At 39.5% G+C, this 23,155-nt stretch overlaps 1 protein-coding gene across 2 annotated transcripts in view; it reads right to left on the bottom strand.

Moving 5' to 3' along the window:
* Positions 1-23,155, bottom strand: part of LOC117814178 (metabotropic glutamate receptor 7) — a 353,505-nt gene that overhangs the window by 63,883 nt on the left and 266,467 nt on the right. The gene's annotated exons all lie outside the window — the stretch shown is intronic.

Here is a 23,155-nt window from a genome sequence, read left to right as displayed (position 1 = left end):
GACGTGTGTCAGCCCGACCTCACGAAGCTCCAACATGCAGACAACGGAGCAGCGGTAGAAAGAAGCTGCAGCTACACCAAAGCCGTGATAAGAGCTCAGCATTTATTAATAACGCACACACACACACTAAACAGAGAATCAGCCCACATGAAAATCCATTTTATTATTTTTTTTCTTATTTTTATTGTGTGTCATTTAAAATGTTAAGAGCATTCTGAGCAGGTGTAAAAGTTTGAGCTGTTGAAAAGGGTAAATTCTTTAAATTCGTAATAAAGGAAGTCAAAGAATTTGTATGTGTTGTTTTTATATTTCACTGTACCGAAAATGTTTCAAACAAAAACTCAAGGCATGAAACTCAAGACAATCAAAATATACAGGTCAGAGGACTGTTAACGGAACAGTTTCAGCTGTGACCAAATAACTGACTCTGACTTTATTCATTCTGCAGACTAATAAAGTGTAAATAGGAGGTCAGGTCATAAACTGTGAGCTGAGCCTCTTGTTAAGAATATAACACACACGTCTGCTTCTTTAAAATAAGTCAGAGTGAATTAATTTGATTTTTCTTACACAGAACCTAAAAAATCCCAAACTTTAAAAACTTGATCTGTGACCGTGATGTTTCCCTGTTCTTTAGCTAATGCGACACACTTTTAAACATGATCGGTTTTAAGTGAAGATGTCATTCTGCAAGGTTCTGCTCCCTCTGCTCTGAAATGATCTCCCAGTGTTTAGCGCGACTCAGTTTGCTTTGGTTCTGGCTTGTTACCAAAGTAAAGGTCTCATTGATTTGACAGCTTGACTGCTGCTAATGAGTAATGAAAAGTCTATTAGTGAAACATCAATATGGATGAATTCCACCTGGATCATAGCTCTGCAACGAGAGGACGTCTTACTTACCTGCAGTGCCTACTCACTCCAGAATACAAGGACTGCTTTATTTTCAAGGACAACTTCAAGGAGTCCTTGAGCCAGAACAGTTTCTCACTGCTACATTAGGATGCATTTATAAGATATGAAATATGACTTAGGACTACATTTATCCAAGTAGTGTACCTCTGTGCAGCTTATGATCAAGTTTACATTAAGTTTATACACTTTTTTTTCTTTTTTAGAAGATAAGGAATCAATCTCTTTTGGCACAAGTTGAACACTTTACCTCCGAATTATCTGAAACCCAGCTTTGAGAAGCAGTCTCAATATAATTATCCAGACAGAAGTCATTACATTTTCAAAAACAAAAAGCTTAATATTTGAAATAAATGTGCTTCCTTGGCTTTTTGCAGAGACTTGTTGTTCAGGGGGCTGCCAGCTGAGCTGCTACTAACATTAGCTTAGTTGCAGATTTTCAAGAAGGCGGATTTCCCAAAAAGTCTCCTCTTCTCTAAAACCAACATATTTGGAAATAAAAATCAGAAAAATCGTTGAATGAAGCAAGTTTGAGTTGAAACGGTTATTAAACCACTTAATACTTTGTATAAACAGACCCTTAAAATACTGGACTAAAAATGCATTAAATATCATCACTGTAGGATACTTGAGAAACATCATCTTTTGACCTTTGAGAATTTTAGATTGTTTTGAAATTTATGTAGCTTGTATAAGATTAGAAATGGTTTGGCCCAGCTTCCAATCCATCAGTTTGTCAACTTTCACTCATTGGACTCCATTAAATTCACAAGAATATCTTCATTTAGAGATTGCTGTGTACCCTTTCACGGTACTGCCTTTGGGAGATCAGCTTTTTCTGTGAAAGCCACAACTCAGTGGAACACCTTACCAGAGAACATAAAGAACTGTGGTTATCTGAGAAGCTTCAAAATCAAGACAGCCAACTTGAAAAACGGTTTTGTTGTTGGTTTTGTTGGTTGTGTGTTTATGTGTGTGTGTGTGTGTGTGTGTGCGCGCATGTGTGTGTATGTGTGTGTGTGCTTTATGACAATGTGAAGTTTTAATTGTGACCTGCCTAGGGATTGCAGATGTAAATTAGCTCTAAGCTAACTCTGGTAGAATAGATCAAATGGCAACATTTATGTTCAATATTGTACATGGTCCCTTTTTAAATAAAACTTAAATAATAAAAGCAGGATGATTGGTAAGAGGGCTGCCAGCTGAGCAGCTGCTAATGTTAGCTTAGTTGTACGTAGAGGATGTTCGTAGTTTTCTTTGTTCAAGAGATTTTTAAAGCGTCCCCTTCTCCAAAAGAACACATCCTCCAATAAGTAAGTGAAAGACAATAAAATAAAGAAACACCTGTTGATTAAATCCAAGTAAATAACTGAATGATGATGTTTAAGGTTTTGCGAACACTGAGAAGTCTGCCAACTGAGCTGCCACAGTGTTGTCTTGGTTTTATGTCCAGGTCCGACATTCTTCTAAGTTCATGAGATTTCAAAGAAGCCATATTTTCCACAAAGACTCCTCTTCTCTATAACTGACACATTTGGAAAGAAAAATCAGCAAAATCGTTAAATAAAGCAAATTTGAGTTGAAACAAGGATGATTGGTACGAGGGCTGCTGGCTGAGCTGCCACTGGTGTTGTCTTGGTTTCACATTGGAGCCAGATTTTCCACAGAGGTTCCTCTCTTCGAACGAACACATTTGGCATTTAAAAGAAGAAAACAAAATAGTTTAAGTTTTGCGAACAGGATGTCATGTGAAGGGGCTGCTAGCTGAGCTGCTACTTCTATTTAAATAGCTGAATGTGTTCATAGTGTTCATGCCCGTGTAAGATCCCCTCTTCCATCTGATTTTCACTCTCTTTGTATCTTTCCACAGAAGATTTCTGCTTCTTTCACCTGCAGCTCAAACAAAGGGACTAACTCTGCCATATGAAGGCTTTTACAGTTACCCATAGACGTGAACAGAGTAATGCTGCAGCCCTCTATTTAGAATCTATCATCAACAAGCCCTACATTAGATGATTCAAAATATTTGGGGGTTTCAGATTAGATTAGTTAAAAGTCTTCAGATTATGGAGTTATCATTATGCTTCTAAATGAGCTCCACAGCGAAGCCTCTGTACAGTAGATCAACATTTCCTGTCTTGAATCTGAGCCCGGACCTTGCAGCATCTCCTGTGACTGACAGTGGCCAACAGCCTGCTTGTTGTGTGCTGATGTTTGGGTATTTTGGCGGACAGCTGCTCTCTGTGTAAAGGAAAGAACTTGGAGGCGTTTCAGACGTGACCTGGAGCTGATCACTACCGCAGTGCTGAGGACATCCTGAAGCAGATTATATATGGTCTGAATCAGTCTTTGGCTGCAGGAGCCGGATGTTATCACCTCTGACTATCAAGCTGAGCCTCCCTCAGGCTCGCTGTGTGCTGCCTCAAAAAGGCCCGCTGATAACCCGGGAAAGTCTGGGATAAAAAGCTGCATGAAGCGAACAGCCTGAGTCAGCTTCAGGCTTGTATTTGGCCTCAGTGAGGATTCAGAACCACAACAACAAAAAAGTCCAAACAGCCCCTCTAATCTTCCTCCCTCCCAGAGGCAGCAGAAGAAAAGCAGAGGAGGAGAATTTCTCCCCTCCCACATCTTCTGCTCGTGTCAGGCCCCTTCTCTTTCTTCATTTCTTCTCCATTACGCTTTTCTGATCATATTCATCAGACACATCCATCCATCACTCCCACATTTTGTCCACCTCACTCTGAGCTTTTTATTGAGTGACACAAATCCCTGCTGCTCCTCCTCCTCAGAAATGGCTGGCAGGCAGGTGAATATGCTCCCCCATTTAGCATAGCAGGTGCATTAAATCTGACTTGTCATGTACGAAACAAGCTTTACTCGACAGAATTGATGAGCAGCAGACTTGTTGGGTTATAGTTATAGAGTGACTCACGCATACATGAACCCTAAAGGGATTCAGTCTGCAGGTTCAAATAGGATTCAAAATGCTAGCAGCGATGGCGGGTCAATCATTTAAATGGAAACACCATCCGTCTTCACGGTCAGAGAAGCTGTCAGCTGCTGCAGCATGTTCAATAATTCACTTTCGTCTTTAAAGACGTGTCACGGCTGGCCAACAGATCCGGACATGAGGTCTCTATGGTCTTAATTTTCATGTCCACATTCAGACGTGCACATGTTGAAGATCAGGGTAAGCAGGTGATGAAGGCGTGGGGGTCATGAACTCAGCCTGACAGAATTTATCAAACAGATGAATCAATGAGGGGAGCAGAGGCACAGACTCTGTGGTTTAATCAGGGAGTCCTTCAGCCTCAAGGTATGTACATGTTTCAGTTTAACAATCATGTAGAAAGTTGTTAATACATCAAAATTCAGGACTGTGCTAAACGCTGAATTTTGTTGGTCAATTCAGATTTTGAGCCACTCTCAGCCTCCAACGTCCCACTGAAGAGCCCAGACTTCCAGGTTTGAGGCCTTTGTGTACTGTAAGCATGGATTCTATGCACTGCTTCTTAAGCGGGACCCTGGGTTGACTGTTTTTGAGAGGCTCAGCTCAGCTCACAGCTCCTCCTTTGTTTTTTCGCCTGGTAAACAAGCATGTTGGAGAATCCCTGAGTTATAATATACACTGTTCTAATAAACTGTCTTATTTGATATGTACGAGAAATGTACTTGAGCCACTGCAAAACCTTTTACACCTATCAGACTTTGAGAGCTCTGGTTTAAAAATGCTGTGTTGCTTCTTTTTAAATTTAAATATAAATCTTAGGAAGATAAATAAATAATAAACAAAGAGACCAAAACATAATGTAAAACAATTAATTAATTAGAAGTAGTTGAGGAGGCAAGTAAGAAAATGAGTAGGTAAAAAAAAATAATTAGAATAACAGTAATGAAGAAGTAAACTAAAATAGTAATACTGATAATAATAATAATAATAATACTTCTAATAATAATAACAATAATAATAATAATAATAATAATAATAATGAAATAAACATGAATAGTAAAAAACACAATAATAATAATAATAATGACAACAAATATATTAACATAAATGCAAATATTGTTTTTAATAGAGAAATTAACAGAAATAATAATACATATAATAATAATAATATTAGTAATAATAATATTAGTAATAATAATATTAGTAATAATAATACATATAATATATATAATATATATATATATATATATATATATATATATATATATATATATATATATATATATATATATATAATAATTAATAAATACTACAAAAAATGTGGTTTCATAATAACAGTCAAGTGATTAAATAATTGTATCAACAGCAATAGTGTCAACAATGGTAATGAAATAATAATAATTGCAATATTAATAACAACAAGAATAATAGCAATGCCTTGTTGCTTCTCTCGGATAATAAAAACAAATGAGAGCTTTTCTTTCTCTCTTGGCTGAAAGAGGAAAAGAAGGTGTCTGTCTTCTTTATTGCTCTCTCCCTCTTTAACTCTGCCTCTCTCTGCCTCCATCCCTCTGTACCTCTTATCAGTTGCCTGCAGACCTTTGCTCCGCAGCCTGCCTCTGCGCTGCTGTCGATAAACCCTGCACACCTCAAACTCATTGTAGGCTGCTGGTCAGCTGAGCACATAAAACTGTGTTATGTTAAGAGTCGGTCTGAATAAAAATGGTGCAAACTGTCAGAATCAAAGAAAACCACCTGAGAGAGGGAAGAAAGAGAACCTGTCCTGTCCCTGCAGATACCATGTGTTTCCTTCTCTGCGTTATTTCTGCCTCTCAATGCGTGTTCATGCAGCTCTGTTAGTCCAGTTCAGGGTCTCTGTATGTGCTCGTGTACATGCCTGGAATAAAACTCAATAACAGAAGTCTTCCCATATAGGCCTCTGGGATTAAATGGTATCAAATGCAGGTTAGGTCACGTGCACGTGGGCAAGTACTTCCATCCACTGGGTTATAAACTCTCTCCTCCTTCACCTTCCCACAGCCAGAAGCTGCAGTTCATTGTCCAGCCTTTAGAGGGCGATGGTTCCTCAGCTCATCATAGAAAGACCAAGGAAGAAATAATGCGACTCTGCACTGTTGCCACAGATATGACGCCTGAACCACCTGTTTTTTATTTGTTGGCCTTGGGTCTTCGTTGCCCTGCACCCCCACCACCCCTCCTTCTGCCTCCTCACTCTCAGTTCATCATGTCACCAAACTACAGCTGCAGGAAAATGGTTCCATAAAATAGACATCTTTCTGTCTTCCTCTTTCACCTAGATCTATAAATAAAAAATAAAACCTTCTCTTTCTTGATTAAATACTTGGACATGCGGAAGAGCGTTATCCAGCTCCTACTGTTCCCACTCTAGAGTGAAAAAAATGACTGAAAGAACTGTGATTTTATAACAAATAGATGTTACTGTGATTTAATGACAATATTCAATGTCCGTGTGATTTAATTACAAAAAAAAATTGTTATTGTGATTTAATGGCTAAAAACTGATGTTAGTGTGATTTAATGGCTAAAAACTGATGTTAGTGTGATTTAATGACAGACAGATGTTAGTATGATTTAAAATCAATATGCAAATGTTTGTGTGATTTAATGACACTAAACAGATTTAACTGTTATTTAATAACAAAATACAGATGCTGCAGTAATTTAATGACTAACAGTTGTTAATGTGATTTTATGACACTAAACAGATTTTACTTTGATTTAGTGACTTACAGGTGTTAGTGTGGTTTACCTGATTTAATGACATTAATCAGATGTTGCTGTGATTCACTGACAAAAAAACAGATGGTACTGTGATTAAATGACAATAAACAGGCTGAAAAGTTGCTGAGTAACCTACCATCTGGAACCTGATTTGTAAAAAGTCTTAATTCATGATATGCAAGGTCTGCAAAATGTAAAGCAATCAACTTTGAAATTGTAATTTTTTTTAACTGGGTTTGATTGAGGGAAGTCTAAACATCGGCAGAGTCTTAAAGGATTTGATGACACTGTAGAACAGGAATTTCTGGCCTGAATGAAAAAGGGTGAAAGTTAGTACACTGTCATGAGTGTTTGCACAGTAACAGTATATCTATCATGCAAAGGTTTCACTCATCTTTGTTTTTTTTTCTTTGCATCCAACTCTGGCTGTAAAACTTTTGAGAAATTTCCTCTGTAAAAGTAAAAAATGATACTCGTTATGACTCCGTGTTCAAACTCGTACAGTGTGGCAGACTCATCAGCTGCTCCCGGCGCTCATTTCCAACAGCCTCTGTTAATAATAAAAGTCATCAAACTCAAGCATCACACTGCTAAACCAACTGAGATCTTCCTATTACTGTGTGCCACAGTCATTAACACGCTGACTGAGGATCATGATTAAATTGATTAATTGAAGGGAAAGGAAAAAAGGGTCCAGATCCCTGCAAGGCCACGTGCACCGGGACGCTCACAGTCAGTAGATTAGCAGCAGGCCTGATTGACAGGAAACCGATTGAAAAACTGAAAGACAAACAGGCTAATCAGACGAGTATCACCATGCTGACAGCATCAACGTGACAACTGCGTCACTCCTCAAACTCAACCATAGATTAAAACAGAGCGTGTCTGCTATCACATGACATATACACATAGCGGAGCCAATTTCCCCTCAAGCACACGTCACATTTTGATGTTTGAAAGCGTTTAGTATGCTCATCAAAGTTGTGTGTGAGTTGATGTGTGTAGGATGGGGGGGGGTCTTTTTGCTGCCAAAGAAGATGATACTTCTGCCTGTACTGTGTAAGATTACAACAACATTAGAGCACTGGTGGCCTAGCGGTCTAAGCGCCCCACGTATAGAGGCTATAGTCCCTGTTGCAAAGGTCGCCTTTTCGACTTCCGTCCGATCGACCATTTACTGCATGTCTTCCCCATATTTCCTGTCTCTCTTCAGCTGTTCTATCTAATAAAGGCGAAAAGCCCAAAAATATAACTTAAAAAAAAAGGTTACAACAACATGGTGTAAGGTTACTGAACATGTAAGCTATTAAAGCCTCAGTGAGGAGTTTTCTTTGTGTTGATTCTGGTGCCCCCTCTGGATGAAGTTGGTAGTGCTTTTTATCTGGGATGAAAACATTTCCAATGAGCACCATCACCCTCTATGTTGTTGAAGTAAATGATGACTGTTGAGGTCGTGTTGATTTGTAGCTACGTCAGATTATGAAACATAAGGTAACAACAACTAAACTTTATAAACTCTGATTTATGATAATTAGTTAGCTTACAAAAGGTGAGCAGACGCACCAGTTTTATGTTACCTGGTGTCATGATTTGAGCTCTGGTGTTCCAATAGATATAAATATGCATACTGTTTATCTCTGTAGTCTTTAAATAGGAACTCTAGAAACTGGGGCTGGACGGGAGCTCTCTGCAGCATATCGAAGACAGAGTGTTCCCTCAGATTCATGCCGTGTTGAAGTAATTGCTTCATCATATTGGATTGTGCTTCCTCCCTTGAATGAATATTTTTGCCTCACATGTTGCACTTTGCTGTGTCATTATCTTTCTTGGTGAAGCTTAGCCAAACTTTTCATCACTTGAAGTCACGAAAGACGTGACGTTACGTCTGCGTTAAGTAGGACTTCTGTGGATTTCTCCTCCCCTCCCCCAGAACTTCTCACTGAGCATCGACATCCACACAGCCACATCCTCCCCAGTAGTCCATAACCTTGTCTTTATCCTTGCCCCCAATCTCTATTTCAAACCACACATCAGAAATTTAACCAAAACATGCTTCTTCCAACTTCGTAACATTGCACTCCTCAGATCCTCTCCTCCTCTGCTGCTGAAACCCTCATACAACACATCGCCTCTACTCCCTCCCCTTTTTTCGCGCTCAATGTAAAGCATCTTTGAGTACCCAGAAAAGCAATATATAAGTCCTATCAATTATTATTTATTATCAATTATTTATGTTGCTGTTAGGAACCGAAAAGCAGAACCCAAATTCACGTGCAGACAAATCCACAAGTCTCCCAGATTTAGAACTGGCTCCGAGGTGGAACCGGTTCTTGATACCTCAGCCTCCTTAAATTGGAATGATTCAACAGCTTGATTTGGAGTTGGCAGATTGTTTAGTCCATTTGAGGCACTGATCCAAACTGAATTAGTATTCTCTCTTCAGGTAAACTTTTATAACAATCTCAGGGGAAACACATGAGCAGTTTTTGTTAAGTGTTACAGCCTCAGAGGACTCTCTGTGACTGAATATTTAAAAAGAAATGATGAAAACATGAAACAGAACATTAACTGGGAGGGGGAGCCGTGTTTTCTCTCCACAGGTGAGAAATTGTCCGCCTTTGTTCTCCTCTGAATAAATCTGAATAAACCACACTTCTAACCCTTCTTCAAAGAGAAGTTACTGTTGGGGGAAAACAGGGACATTTGAATAAATGTATCCCTCTCAGCTGCAATCCAGAGAAACAACAGTGAAAGACAAACTCCAGGACAAAGAGAGCAGCATTATACAGCTGAGCAGAGAGACGTAAACATCACTGAAAATGGACAAATCTGCCTCCATCTGTCTCAGAAACAAATGCATCCCCTGCTCTCCATATACTTTATGAGAATCTGCATTTACAGGCCTGCTGCTCGGGGGAAAACCGAGCCAGGCGGGAGTGTCAGAGGAACATCAGACTCTTTGCAAAAATCTATTTTCAAACAGAGGAAGTCAGCAGTATATGTGGAGGGAAACCAGAGTCAGGTATGAATACAGTTTCCATGTTCTGCGTTAGCGGACGTGTGAACCTGCAGCATGCAGCAGAGATTAACACTCGAGCAATGTTTTCAACCACACTCATAAAGATCTAGAAATTATTCATGACGAGCAAATCAACTGAAGCTGCTTTCGTGTGCAGGCATTCAGCTCATGTTGAGTCCAGATTTTCCTGCAGCTGCAGCTCCCACTCTGAGAAACACTCATGAATAGAGGGTGAGCAACACAACAGAGGACTCCTTCACACAGGAACACTGCAGTCTGTAATTTACATTAACTCCTGATAGAGCTGGGCGATATTGAAAAAGGTGTTGTCATAATAGATTTTTTTATATCAGTCGATATTGATAATTATCACGATAAATATCAAACCATTATTTCATTTAAGTTTAAAGGCAGATTCCGTTCTCTGGTAAGCTTCTTGAATCAATAATTTCTGACGGTGCTAACAGGAAGCAGGTCTTTTGTGTAAAATGAGATTTTTGTGAAGTTTTAGTTTGTAGATTCTTATTTTTCTCAGGTTGAGGTGATTTGATTTAAATTTACAACAAAGATATATCAAATTGTATACTGTGTATCCGTTTATAGAGTACTGTTTTGAGTTGTGCGCTCCCTTTTAAGGTTATTAAGGGTTAAGAGCGGAGTGATATTTTTCCCACAGTGCAGTGAATGCATCACGGTCATTCCTGATGGTCGCGGTGGACATTAAACATGTTCACAGCAGAAGTTGTCTCTGTGCTCTTCCTCTCCCCACATCCTGAAAGTATATTTACTGAAGTGTATTAAGTTAATAATTAACACAGATTCAGCATAGTGTTAGACTAACGACTCTGCTTTGACCTGGTAGGTTTTGAGTTTGCTTTAGTGTCGCTGTCGCTAGTTTCAGCTGGTGTAAATACAGGTTTAAACATATCACATTTTTATTGAACATTTGTCATATTCATATTGAGAACAATTAGATCACGATAATTATCGATTTATCGCCCAGCCCTAACACCTGATGTAAATAACAACCTTCCTGCCCACAGGATCACCTGGCTTTTAACGAGGAAGAGAGCAGACACTCTGATTGGTTTAATTCATGTTATACATAACTGACTGCTGAATTTGCAAAAAGTAGGTTGGACACTCTAAAAGTACACACCATGCACTAAAGGTCGTTACAGGGGAGACATAGAGTCATCATCGTTAAAGCCCACTAAAGTCCAAGTCAAAGAAATCACGTGTGTTTTAAATCAGAAGAAATGGATGCATGACTCAAAGATTGCTCCCGCTCACCTGAATAAAAACTGAGTCACTAACGTTTTCTTGCTGCACGTGCTCATTAGTGCTCTGCTCCTGTCTGATTCAGAAGATTTAGGGCTGCAGAATAAGGAACCGAACCCGCTTCAGAATGATGGTTTAAGCAAAGATTAAAGAGTTTGTCTTGATGGTTTGTTTCTCCTGATTTAGAAAAGTGTGGAGGGGAGAAAAACACTGTTCGGATCAAATATCAACAATTAATTAAGATGTTATCCTGACATATCATAAAGAAGGAAGAAGATGGTATTGATTAATTGACCTGCAGCATCCTGCACTCAGACCAGCTTCATTAACCCTCCTGGCTGGTCCTGGACCAGCTCTGGACCTGTGTGAGGGCCATTTCTCTCCGTCTGACTCATCCCACAGCGAGCGGGGCTGTGAGCGATCGCTCCAGCAGAGATCAAGGTCAAATTTCATTACTCCTAATGAGGCTCAGCAGCCGTCAGAATCTCCCCTCTCCATCTCTCCCCAGCTCTCAGACATGAAAGACGAGCAGCCGCAGATTTCTGAGTCAAGCGGGGAGATTTCTGAGTCATTACAGATAACACTGCAGGAGAAAAGAGACGCTATCTCCCCCTCACTGCTGCTGCTGCCGGGTCAGAATCACCTTTAATTGTGAGGAACATTTACTCTGGAGACTTTTTTCCCTATTTGAAAACTGTGTGTGATGCTTTTGATGGGTACAAACAGAAACTGAACGAAGTATTCTGCAGCGAAATTAGCAAGATGTTAATCTGTTTACAGACTCCACATACAAATGTAAAGTCTGTAGGCGGGTCTGGATTTAAGTATGGAAAATGTTTCCTTGCATGTTTGTGGTCTGAGTAGGAGTCCAAATCCACTAGGCTTTGGTGTAAGGAAAAACAGTCTGTATGGAGAGCAAAAGCAGGAGGAATACAATCAAGCATAATGACATCCCATGGTTGGTAATCTGAAGATGATTTATTTCTTTATGTAAACAGATATCTGCATGAAGAGCAGCTAACAATCTGTTCTAGATCAAACATTTACACTGAGACACATCTGTTCGATGCTGTGCCACTAGAGGCAACCAGTGATTAGATTTGCATTCCATCCACCTCCATTCAACAAACAAACATTGTAAAAGTAGTTTTCTTCTCCTCTTGAGGACAGACCTGACAAAGCTTGACTTTTGACTAATCTGCATCACGATGTTGTTATTTCAGCAAACTTAAAGGTGACATATCATGCAAAATTGACTTTTTAATGGTTCTTTACCTGAAATATGTGTCCCTGGCATGTCTACAAACCCCCCGAGAATGAAAAAAATCCATTCTGCCCCTGTTTTGATTTCTACACCTTTCTGTAAATGTGTGTGAAACGAGCCGTTTCAGACTTCCGTGTTTTTGTTACGTAACAACAATATCCGGTCTGTCACGGAGTCAGAGCTCGGAGCTTGTTCAGCCCATAGACTGTATAAAATACTACTGAATCCCCCCTCCGTTTTTCATTACCTGCACAAATGTGTGGTAACAAGGAGCTTAGGAGGGAGGCATGCTAATTGTAGGCTGTCTTAATAAACACAAAGGACGGTTTTACTCCCCACGTCTGCAGATTTGAAGATCTAGTGGATGATTTTTATTTATCATGGATAAGTGCTAGCGCTAGTTAGCATAGCTACATAGCTATATGTCGTAGCTGTAGCTGTGTACGAAGACACACGTCAACATACTGACAAATAAAACAACAAGAAACACAGAATCTGTGACCAATCCTTCAGAAAAGGTCCCGCTGCCTTTCTGGCAGAGGTCAGTTTTACTCCCCACGTCTGCAGATTTGAAGATCTAGTGGATGATTTTTATTTGTCATGGATAAGTGCTAGCGCTAATTAGCATAGCCACATAGCTACATGTTCATAGCTGTAGCTGTAGCTGTGTACCAAGATACACGTCTACATACTGACAAATAAAACAACAAGAAACAAAGAATCTGTGACCAATCCTTCAGAAAGGTCCTGCTGCCTTTCTGGTAGAGATCGGTTTTACTCCCCAGGCCTGCAGATTTGAAGATCTAGTGGATGATTTTTATTTATCATGGATAAGTGCTAGTGCTAGTTAGCATAGCCACATAGCTACATGTTCGTAGCTTTGTACCAAGACACACGTCTACATACTGATAAATAAAACAACAAGAAACACTAAATCTGTGACCAATCCTTCAGAAAGGTCCTTTTTTTCTTAAATTGATGAGTCTTTCAACCAAACTGGCACTCCATTTTAAAATCTACCAGTGTTTTCTTTAAATGCATGATTATGGGCTGATGTCAAGTTATATAGAGGCACTGTTGGGGCCCAAGTTGGCCGAGTGGTCTGAGCTCACTCATAGACTGTATAAATAATGGCCGTAGTCTCTGTGACGTCACCCATCTGTTTCTGAAGCGCTGTTTTGAAGCCAATCGTTGGCAGGAGCCATATTGGAAACACTGAACTCAACCTAACTTCTGTCGACCTAGTGTGAGGTAAAGAGGCGGGCTTTGAGCCTCCTAGCCACAGCTAGTGTTCCTGCCTGTCAATCAAGTTAACTGTGCCTCTCATAATAGAAAATGTGTAATCTCAATATCTTCGAAACTGCTCCGTTAGGAAAAAATTAATCCCTGTACACTGTGTGCTGATAGAGAAACTCATTTTTTGTACCAGGCTCTAAACATGTCTATTTCTGCCTTATTTCTGCCTAGCCTGGAAAATGTTGGTGTCTATTGGTGGATTTATCTTCTCTTTTGATCTGAACACAGGGTCACTTCTCAGTTTAGTAAACAGCAGAGCATGGGAAAGGAAGTCTAGGCTGGAGGCCATGCTAAGCTTACTGCTGGCTAACTTCTGACATCAAACAAGAGGCAAATATCAGTGCTAGGTAAAAGCAGATGGGTTCTGGTATTGGCGAGATATGATCGAAATATGAGGGTGATTCATTTTTCCGGTGTTCTTCACAGTGATGAAATGTAGAAAAGAGGAGGTGTGTCTGGATGTTTGTGCGTGCATGATTTCCTCTCAAAGCTCATGTGTGTATATATGTATACATATAAAGTGTGTTTTGCTCCATGCTGAGCCTTTGCACTCCTCTTTGAGCGACGCTGTAATCATCCTGTCAGATCGCTGAGCTGCGTGGTGTATTTTTGAAGAGTGTAGAGCATGTGTTTCCATCAGCGGCGATGATATGGAGACACGGTCGACTAGAGAGCTCAGAGATCAGAATGTTTTCTGTCTTAACATCCGAGCTTTAATAAAATGTGTGGATCATAACGCAGTGAGGACATGTCAGCGTCTTTATGCTGAGGGTAGTAATAATAAAATGAACTGCTAACATCCAGCTGTGTGGGAATATAATGAGCAGATGTTTTGCAGCGTTATGATGGATGTCAGAGGCAGAAAAACATGCCTTAAATGGATGACGAGTGCAGGAGAGATTAATGAGGTCATTTATTTCTGTCCTCACATTTTGTGTCTTTAGAAAAGTAATTCTCAACTTTTTTTTATCTGCTGTATTGTTTTATGGATGAAGAATGGACTGAAATGAAAGGAAATGAAATCAGTGCATTGTCTTGTTGAACTGTTTTAATTGTAGACTGTAGAAAAGAAAAACATGGACTGGATTTGGGATCTTCCTGAATAAATGCTTTTCCTCTGTTTCTCTGTTTCCTTCCTGAAAGACAGCATGTGTTTATTTTGTGTCCTTTTATGTTCTGAATAAGTTTTCTGTGATTTGGAGTCTTTGCATCAAGTCCAAAAAGCTGCAGTTCATTGAGTGTTCACTAGATGCTGGCTCCAGACACTGATATAACCCCTTAAAGGTACAGTGTGTTGAAATGGGAGTATTAGCGACATCTTGTGCTCAGATTATAAAATGAACCCCTCAGTTCCTAACTCTGTTACCCCTTTTCAACGCAAACCTGGTTGCAGTTCTGGGCTGGTGCTCGTGTTGGTGCTCGCGCTGGTTCGGAGCTAGTTGAACTTGCGAACCAACTGGGCACCAGTTTTTTTCCCACCCGCTCAAGTCCATGGATAAGCCACGTCATGACGTCACTTCTACGCAACCGCTTTTCCAAGCAGTGCTAGTGCAAAATTTCCCTCACAGTAACAACGATGGCAGACAACGTTGCTGGTGTTGCTCCTGTCTTTTTGAAATCACAAAGTCCCAAAGAGAACTTATCCAACTTTACCAACACTTCTGTGCTACGGCACATCATTTATTTCTGAAACCATTTAGTCTGAAGTTCCGTCTGTAGTCTGACACATGACGGAGGTTATCCGGAGACATGATGCTTTTTCATCAGAGGTCTGACATCTCACTCGAATATGTACCCTGTCAATCCATCAATATCAATATCAATATAATTTATTTTGCACAAAACACAACGGCAGCTTGGCACAGAATAACAAAACCCATTTAGCTCCGTTTTGTCCTTTCTGAGCTGCTGTAGATAGATGATGGCGGTTCGTGATAGCGGCCTCCGTCAGGAGACCCACTCCTTATGTAAATACACATACTTATTCAAAGTTTATAAAAAGTGAACTATGATTTTATATAGGTGATTATACATTAATTTTAACATAATTATAAATATTATATTCCATTTCCACCAAATCTGTTCTGCTTAAATACTGCAAACTTCTACACAATGCACTTTTAAGAGCTTGTCCTCAGTGTTGCTTCTGGTGTTCAGAATCAATCACTTGTAATCCGATTTCAACCAATCAGAGTCAAGTATGTAACACAATCAGGTAATAATGTTGTGAATGTTCTCAGGTCTAAATAACAGATGCAGGGTGAGCTGTGGTTGAAATGACTTCAGACACAACACACACTCCTGCTGCTTTTAAAGAGCAGCACTTCTGATTAATATTCATGTATAATGAATGTTTAGATGATGATGAACAGATTTCTGTCTCTCTGATAATCTACCATGTGCTGCTATGTTTGTATTTTCATGCACAGACCGTCTGTGAAGAGGTCCAGCTCTCTGTCTCAGACTTTGACCCCAGCCGTCTGTCTGCTCTCTGACTGACATCCTAACACATGAGTTTGTTGTTTCCTCTATTTATTTGCTCTCATTATGCTGAAACACGTGTCGGGTTTAAAAAGAGAAGCTCTCAGAAAGTAGTCTCCGTCTGTCTCAGACTGTCTGTACTTTCACTGTTTCTCAATCTAAGCTGCTGAATGAAACTGTAGTACACTCTGAAATCCAAGCTTACTAGAGGGGAAAAGTTTGGCACCACGATATGCAGAGAAAAGGCGAAGCGGCTGCCGTATTGGAAATGCTGACTCATCCCAACTTTGGTCGATCTAGTATGATGGAAAGACATCGAGTTGACAAAGACATCCTCGCTAACAGCTTCTGTTTTCCAGCCCATCAATCAAGTCAGCCACGTTCCTAATTATGCAAGACGTGTACAGTGTGCTGATAGAGAAATTACCTTTTTTAACCAGGCTGAAAACATGTTTATTTCTGCTGTAAAGATTGGCTATTTGAACGGGTGTGTATCTGGTTTCTGGTGCTTTTGGGCTCAGCCTCTAGTGGACACTAAAGGAACTGCATTTTCCTGTTTTTTTCCAAAGGCCTTCTTACTTTTTGGGGTATATTGAAAACCTGTTTGTTACCTTGTGTTAAACTTTTTTTTGCAATACATTATTCAAACTTACTCTTCTGTTGGCTTCTTGATACTTACACACACTGGGCTCTAATGGGGCATTCACAACAACTGTGAATAAAAGCAGCACGAGTAACTGACATGAAAAGCCAATTTACAAGTAGATGCAAGTTCTTGTTGGGTGGTACGAATTAAGCAAATTATATGTGGGAATGAATTTGCAAGAGTTAAAAAATCTGAACTCCAGCAAATCATTTGCACAGCGATAGCCAATCAGCGTATGGACCGATAGAGGTTCATTCATCTGGAATATATCAGACCCATTGAGTGTATTTCTGTGCAGCTTCCCTGAACTCTGTGAAAATATTTATTTTTATAGGATCAGGAATAAACAGGAGCTCACTGTGAGGAAAGGGAGTGAGGAGGTCACATTATCTGGTAAGTTGAGGAAACCTTTGTCTGTCACTTGATTCCAGCTTTTGGTTGCGGTAGCAAGTTAGCACTGCGCCCTTTAGCATCCCCAGCTTCACCATTCAATGTTGTCGAGCTCAACCCTGTTTGATGACGACAGACTGGAGTGGCATTTAAAGGGAACCCCTCCCCCTCTTCGCACCTTGGGCAATGTTACACGAAATGTTGACATGTTAATGGACGAGTAAACACAAAACATTCTCACGTTTGTATTTGTGCGAAAAACGCCATTACACGCATTTGGTGTGAACGGGACATTGGAGATGAGATTTAGCACATCATACGTGTTACATGTGCACTCATGTATCCCTGCAAAAGTCAGTGTCCCAGTTTGGCCCCGCCCCCTGCTCAGGAGGATCAGATCAAACCTATCAGAGTGTATCAAACCTTGAAATCTGATTTTGATGATCTACTTTCATCCTGAAAACTTTATGTTTGTTTCGTTGAAACATTGTCTGACACATGTTGAAATAGTCTGATTCTGATGAATGAGTACATCCGAGTGAGGCTAACATGAAGTGTAAACAAGGAGAAGCTTCACACTACTTTCCTCTTATGAAAAATGGATCAACATGCAGAAAGGCTGCAGTGATATTTTAGTTAAATTCAGTCTGACGTTAAGCTTTCATTCCCTCCCTTTTCTAACAAAGCCGTGCACACAGGCGCCGCTTCTGCTCCTCGCCCCTGCTCATTGTGTGCAGCAGAGCAGCCGCCCTCAGAGCTTGTCCCCCAAACTGCATCTGATCGGCCGACTAAATCCCTTGCCCAGAACTGCAGCACCGAGCATGCAGGATTTGAGGGTCACAGAAAGGCAACATCCCTCAGCTTTCACACTGTTCTTTGTACCGTTTTTAGTTTTTAATCCTGCACAGCCCAACAAGGAGACGAGCCTGGACTTGTAGGAAGATGAAATAACCACTTTTTTGTTTCTATTTAGGTCCATTTAATAATTTCTTCCCTCTTTCTATTGTCTGTTTCATGGCGTTTGATTTTGGGGAACCTCCTGTGTGATGACACTGATGACAGGTTTCATCTCCTGCAGCCTCAGAAACACAACTCGAAAGGAACATGACACAAATGTAGGAATCCTAATTTTAATCAACACTGGGTTTTATTTTTGAATATTTTGCAAATGATGGTGAATGTCTCCAGCACAGTTCTTCCTCCTGCAGCAGGTAAACAGGCTGTGAAGTCTGGTTATATGTTTTGACCAATTATTTATTAATTAATTCTTTTTTTTTTATGTTGTTTGACTGGAATAAACAGGGATGCTGTTCATGTATCAACTTCCAATGTGAATATTTAAGTAGCATATTTTATTCTGATGACATATATTTATCCAATAGAAACAAAAATTTTAACCTGCCTGCACATTCTCACACAGTAGGTGGCAGTGTTTGATCTGCCATTAAATACAGAGAAGAAGAACAAGCTTACCTAAGAGTAAAGATGGCGTCAACGGTGTGGATGTTTTCAATGTTTCTGAGGAGGACAGGATTGCAACTCACAAAACAGGATCTGCAGGTATGCAGGGAGTAGGACAACATTCCTCAACACATTTTTAGGTCCCCTGAAAAGTTGTCGTCATGACTGAGATGTGTGGAAGGAAAACAAAGTAGCAGTAGCCGCAGCTAGCATTGGCACAAAAACTGTTGGTCTCCTCTTTCTTGGAGAGAGGTGATCATCAGGTGCTGAACATTCACGCAGTTTATTATTCACTGCTTCAGCTTTGGGTCGTCTCTGATAAACTTTCTGCAGCTCTCAAATATCTGCTGAATCAGCACTTGCTGTTTATTGTGCCAATTCTAGCTGTGGCTACTGCTACTTTGTATTTCATCAAAACATCTCAGTCATGACGATGATTTTTCAGGTGACCTAAAGATTTGTAGAGAACTTTTTTCCTCCTCTCTGAATACTTGCTGCCCATGTTTTGTAAATTATAATCCTATCATTCTCTGAAACAGTGAAAACATCCACACTGGTGACGTCATCTTTACTCTTTGGTAAGCTTGTTCTTCTTCTCTGTACTCAATGGTGGATCAAATACCGCCACCTACTATGTGGGAATGTGTGAGCAAGTTAAAGAGTAAAACACACAAACTTTTATTTGTTGCTTCTATTGGATAAACGGTGTCATCGGAATAAAATATGATACTTAAATATTCATTGTTGGGCCGATACATGACGTGCATCCCTGTTTGTTCCAGTCAAACAACATACGAAACAAAAATGAATTGATAAATAAATAATTGGTCAAGAAACACTTATCTTCTGTTCTGATAGAGTCTAGAAGCTTTGAAAAGAGTCAGAACAGAGTTGTGTTTTTTGTCTTCCTCTTCCTCATAGAGCTCTCTCTCTGTAGGGATCCTTTCTGTAATGTTGTCAGACTCTTAGAATAACAACCTGAGCCTGTCAGGGACAAAAACAAGAACTGTTAGTAGACACACTTTGATCCATCAAGGATTATGTTTCAGACGTTACAGCCTGTTCACCTGCTGCAGGATAAATAACTCTGCTGGTCCCTGTGTAAGAATAGCAGATTCCCCCTTTAAAAGGACTGAGTAATGGGATTAGGAAAGTCATGTGCTTGTACATAAATGACTTATAATACAGCACAACACCCTACCGTCAGAGACGAGTGTCTGCTGTGCAGCGGAGCTCTGTGGGTATTACTCAGTTCTGCAGGGATTTGCTGTGTCACAGCGATTTGCCGAGTCAGCATGAGAAGCTGCCATTCTCCAAATGAAGCTGGTAATCCCGTATCATGGATATGAACAATTTAATCCACTCGTATGAATTCCACTGAGAGTGAGATTACATTGTTGCACAGCTTTGAATTCATAATCCAGCATGTTCCTGGTGTGGATTTTAATATGTTATTTGTTCTGCTGGGCTTTCGTTCAACTCACAGTATAATTTAATAAAGATGTAATTTCATTATCGTTAAAAAAATATTTACAAAAGAAGATGCTTATGATATTTGAGTGTGTTTCCAGCAGCAGTGAGAGTTCGTCTCTCACTGCTGCTCAGAGCTCACGCTTCTGTTTGTGGATGTTTAGTATATTAAAAAAAGACGAAACTGAACCTACAAACAGAAACCCCTTCACCAATCAGGTAGTTTGACTCTGTAGTCTTTGTGCAGTATGCTCTTCATACTGCATTGGAAGGTGGCAGTGTTGTGCATGAACCATAGGCTGTATAAATAATGGACGTAGTTCCTGCGACGTCACCCTTCTGTTCCTGAGTGCTGTTTTGAAACCATCGTTGGTGGGAGCCATATAAAAAGGCAGTAAAGAGGTGGGCTTTGAGCCTCCTCGCTAACAGCTACAGTGTTACCGCCTGTCAGTCAAGTCAGTCATGTCCTTAAATGGGTAAAACTCGAAATCTTAATATCTTCAGAACTGTCGTGTTATAAAAAAAATCATCACCCGTACAGTCCGACGGGCATTCGGCATGGCTTATACCTCAAGCAATCCAGATGTAATGAGTGGTACCTGTGATGCAGGACAGACCCTCACGGGCCAAACACTGGTCTGGTTTTAGGGAGGTGTAGCTTTTTAAGAATGAGGAACGATTAACTTGTTTGCTCAGTGTTTCTTTACCCTCAGTTATTTAAATTTAGAGGGTGTTCCCTGTGTATTAGGGTTTTAAAATCGGATCCTTTTGCAAAATATTCAGCTGACAGATTATAGTTATATGTGTGTTTCTAAGTTTCAAAGCTGAAGTTTTGTCCTGGCTTTAATTGGGATTTTCTCTCTCTTCTTTTTTTTAAAGTTATATTCAGGGACTTTTACTCCTTTATTTAGAGAGGAGAGGACAGTGGATAGAGCAGGAAACTGGGAGAGAGTGGGGGAATGACTTGTTGGAAGTGAGCCGCTGGCTTGAATCAATCCAGGGTCGCCCGCTATATATGCTCGCAATTTAAACATTAGGCCAAATCCACACCCGAAATTGCTTGTCTTTTAAACACAATACCTGTCTATAATTCTATAGTAGAATACAGTAATTCATGTAGTTTAGTAAATATCAGTGATTGAGGGCTGGGGTCTGAGAAATAGAGGCATAATAAAAAAGAATATACAGTATGTGCAGTTAAAAAAAAAACGAAATGTGAACTAGTTCATTTTTTGGACCATGAACTTAGTTTTTAATAAAGAAGACATTTTGATCCCGTCATCCGGGGTTTTGGCACAAAAATGTTGTGAAGTGGAAGCTTCAATGTGGTCCTTTGCAACAACTAACTGACGTGTACTTCAAAATAAAAGGCACTTCCTGTCTACATAGGAAATATAACTCAAATCATTAACATTAGCGGTTTTTCACATTAATTGCTGTAAACCATGCAAATAGTGTTTTTTAACACTCCTTTACAAATCATTAAACTAAGTAACATGTAAACACAGAATTTGTTACCTTGTTAACGAAGCAACTCACAACACCTACTGCGCCATTTTGAAGCTTCAGTCTGCTGACAAAGACACCAATTCATACACAACAAGTTAAAAAGACTTGGACTACAGTTTTGCCCAGTTTGATGGTTAGACCCACACACACACACACAAGACACACACACACACACACACACACACACACACACACAAAATATATAACGGTAACACTTTATATTAACTACACACTTTTAAGCATTAGTTAAGCATTAGTTGAGCATTAGTTAATACTTAACTCATCATCTGTAAAGCATTGTTCATACATTAATACTCATTTATATATCATGTACAAACACAGTTATACATGTTTTATTATTCATGAATATGACTCTCTATAATGTGTTAACTAACTCTTTGTTCATACTTTATAAATGATGGATTCACCAATTACAAATGAGCTATTATGGTCATTATAAACCAGTTATAAACACATTTACAGGTTATGATTCCAACATTTAGTAAGGGTTAGTGAACACCTTATTACATAGCAAATTATGATTAATTAAGGTAGTCACAAAGGACTTATTAGCTGCTTGTTCATGGTTTTGTGAGCTGATCTAAAGTGAGGACTTTTTATGCTTTACAAAGCATTCATTAATGAGATTTAAGACCAGCAGCACCTTAAAACACAGAAGTCACAGATATTGATTCAACAGAATAAGGAAACAGACACAACACATGTACTTAAACTTGTATTTATTAAAAGGAAACAACCTCTGTATAAAACTGTCTTTATCAAAATAACTCTTCATATTAACTTAAAATACCTTGCAACTGAAAAAGAAAATCTCTCAAACTTAAAGTGCTCACAGTGGAAAAACTCAAATAAAATATGACATATCAAATATATAAAAAGACACAGTAACATTTAAACTCTGGCTGTATAAAACCATTTGTAAACACAAGTTAAAATGCAGCTGCAAAACTGAACAATAACTTGGAAAATCCTACACAAACCTACCAACAAAGCTTACTCATTTTTTTTCCGAAGGAGCAGCAGCTTTGTGGAAGCCTTACACGCTTTAACTGTTATACATATTTCTGGATCCTCCTCAATTGCAGCTGCACACAGTCTGGCAAACGCACTGAGTTTAACTTGAATGTTGAAGCCTTTCATGAATTCCTTGTACCTGCCAGGTGCAGCAATGTACAGCTCTGCAATTGGAGCATTGGTGATCACTGTTTCTGTCCACACCAACATGCTTAAAAGCATTCGACATGGTTCCTCCTCGACGGAACTGCTTCAGGATGTCTTTGTACGGGCCACCACCTGGTCCAGTGTTTGGGCTTCAATTCAAAGAAAAAATAATTTATCTCCAGCAGAATATAAATTGTTTATAGATTCATTAACATAAGGAGCACATTCTAAGCATTGAAAAACAATCTGGTTTTTAGTTTTCAGTTGATAAAACATTTCTAGAAAATATATTTATTAATTTAATATGACAGAAGAAAATTTTTTTTCGAAAGAAATACAAAACAAGATGAATACCATACGAAAATACGATTTATCATGGTACAACTGCACAATTAGGGCTAGGAAGAGTAACGCAAGCAATGTCATGTCATGACATAGGAACCAGCAAGGAAATCAGCAAATGAACAGCAGAGCTAAGCAGGAGCAAACCAAGGACTCAGTGTGAGAAGTGTGTAAAAGTATCATTTTACCTCT

Source organism: Notolabrus celidotus, chromosome 1 (genome assembly GCF_009762535.1).
Source record: "Notolabrus celidotus isolate fNotCel1 chromosome 1, fNotCel1.pri, whole genome shotgun sequence".
NCBI classification, from domain to species: Eukaryota; Metazoa; Chordata; class Actinopteri; order Labriformes; family Labridae; genus Notolabrus; species Notolabrus celidotus.
This window is presented reverse-complemented; position numbering and strand designations above follow the sequence as displayed.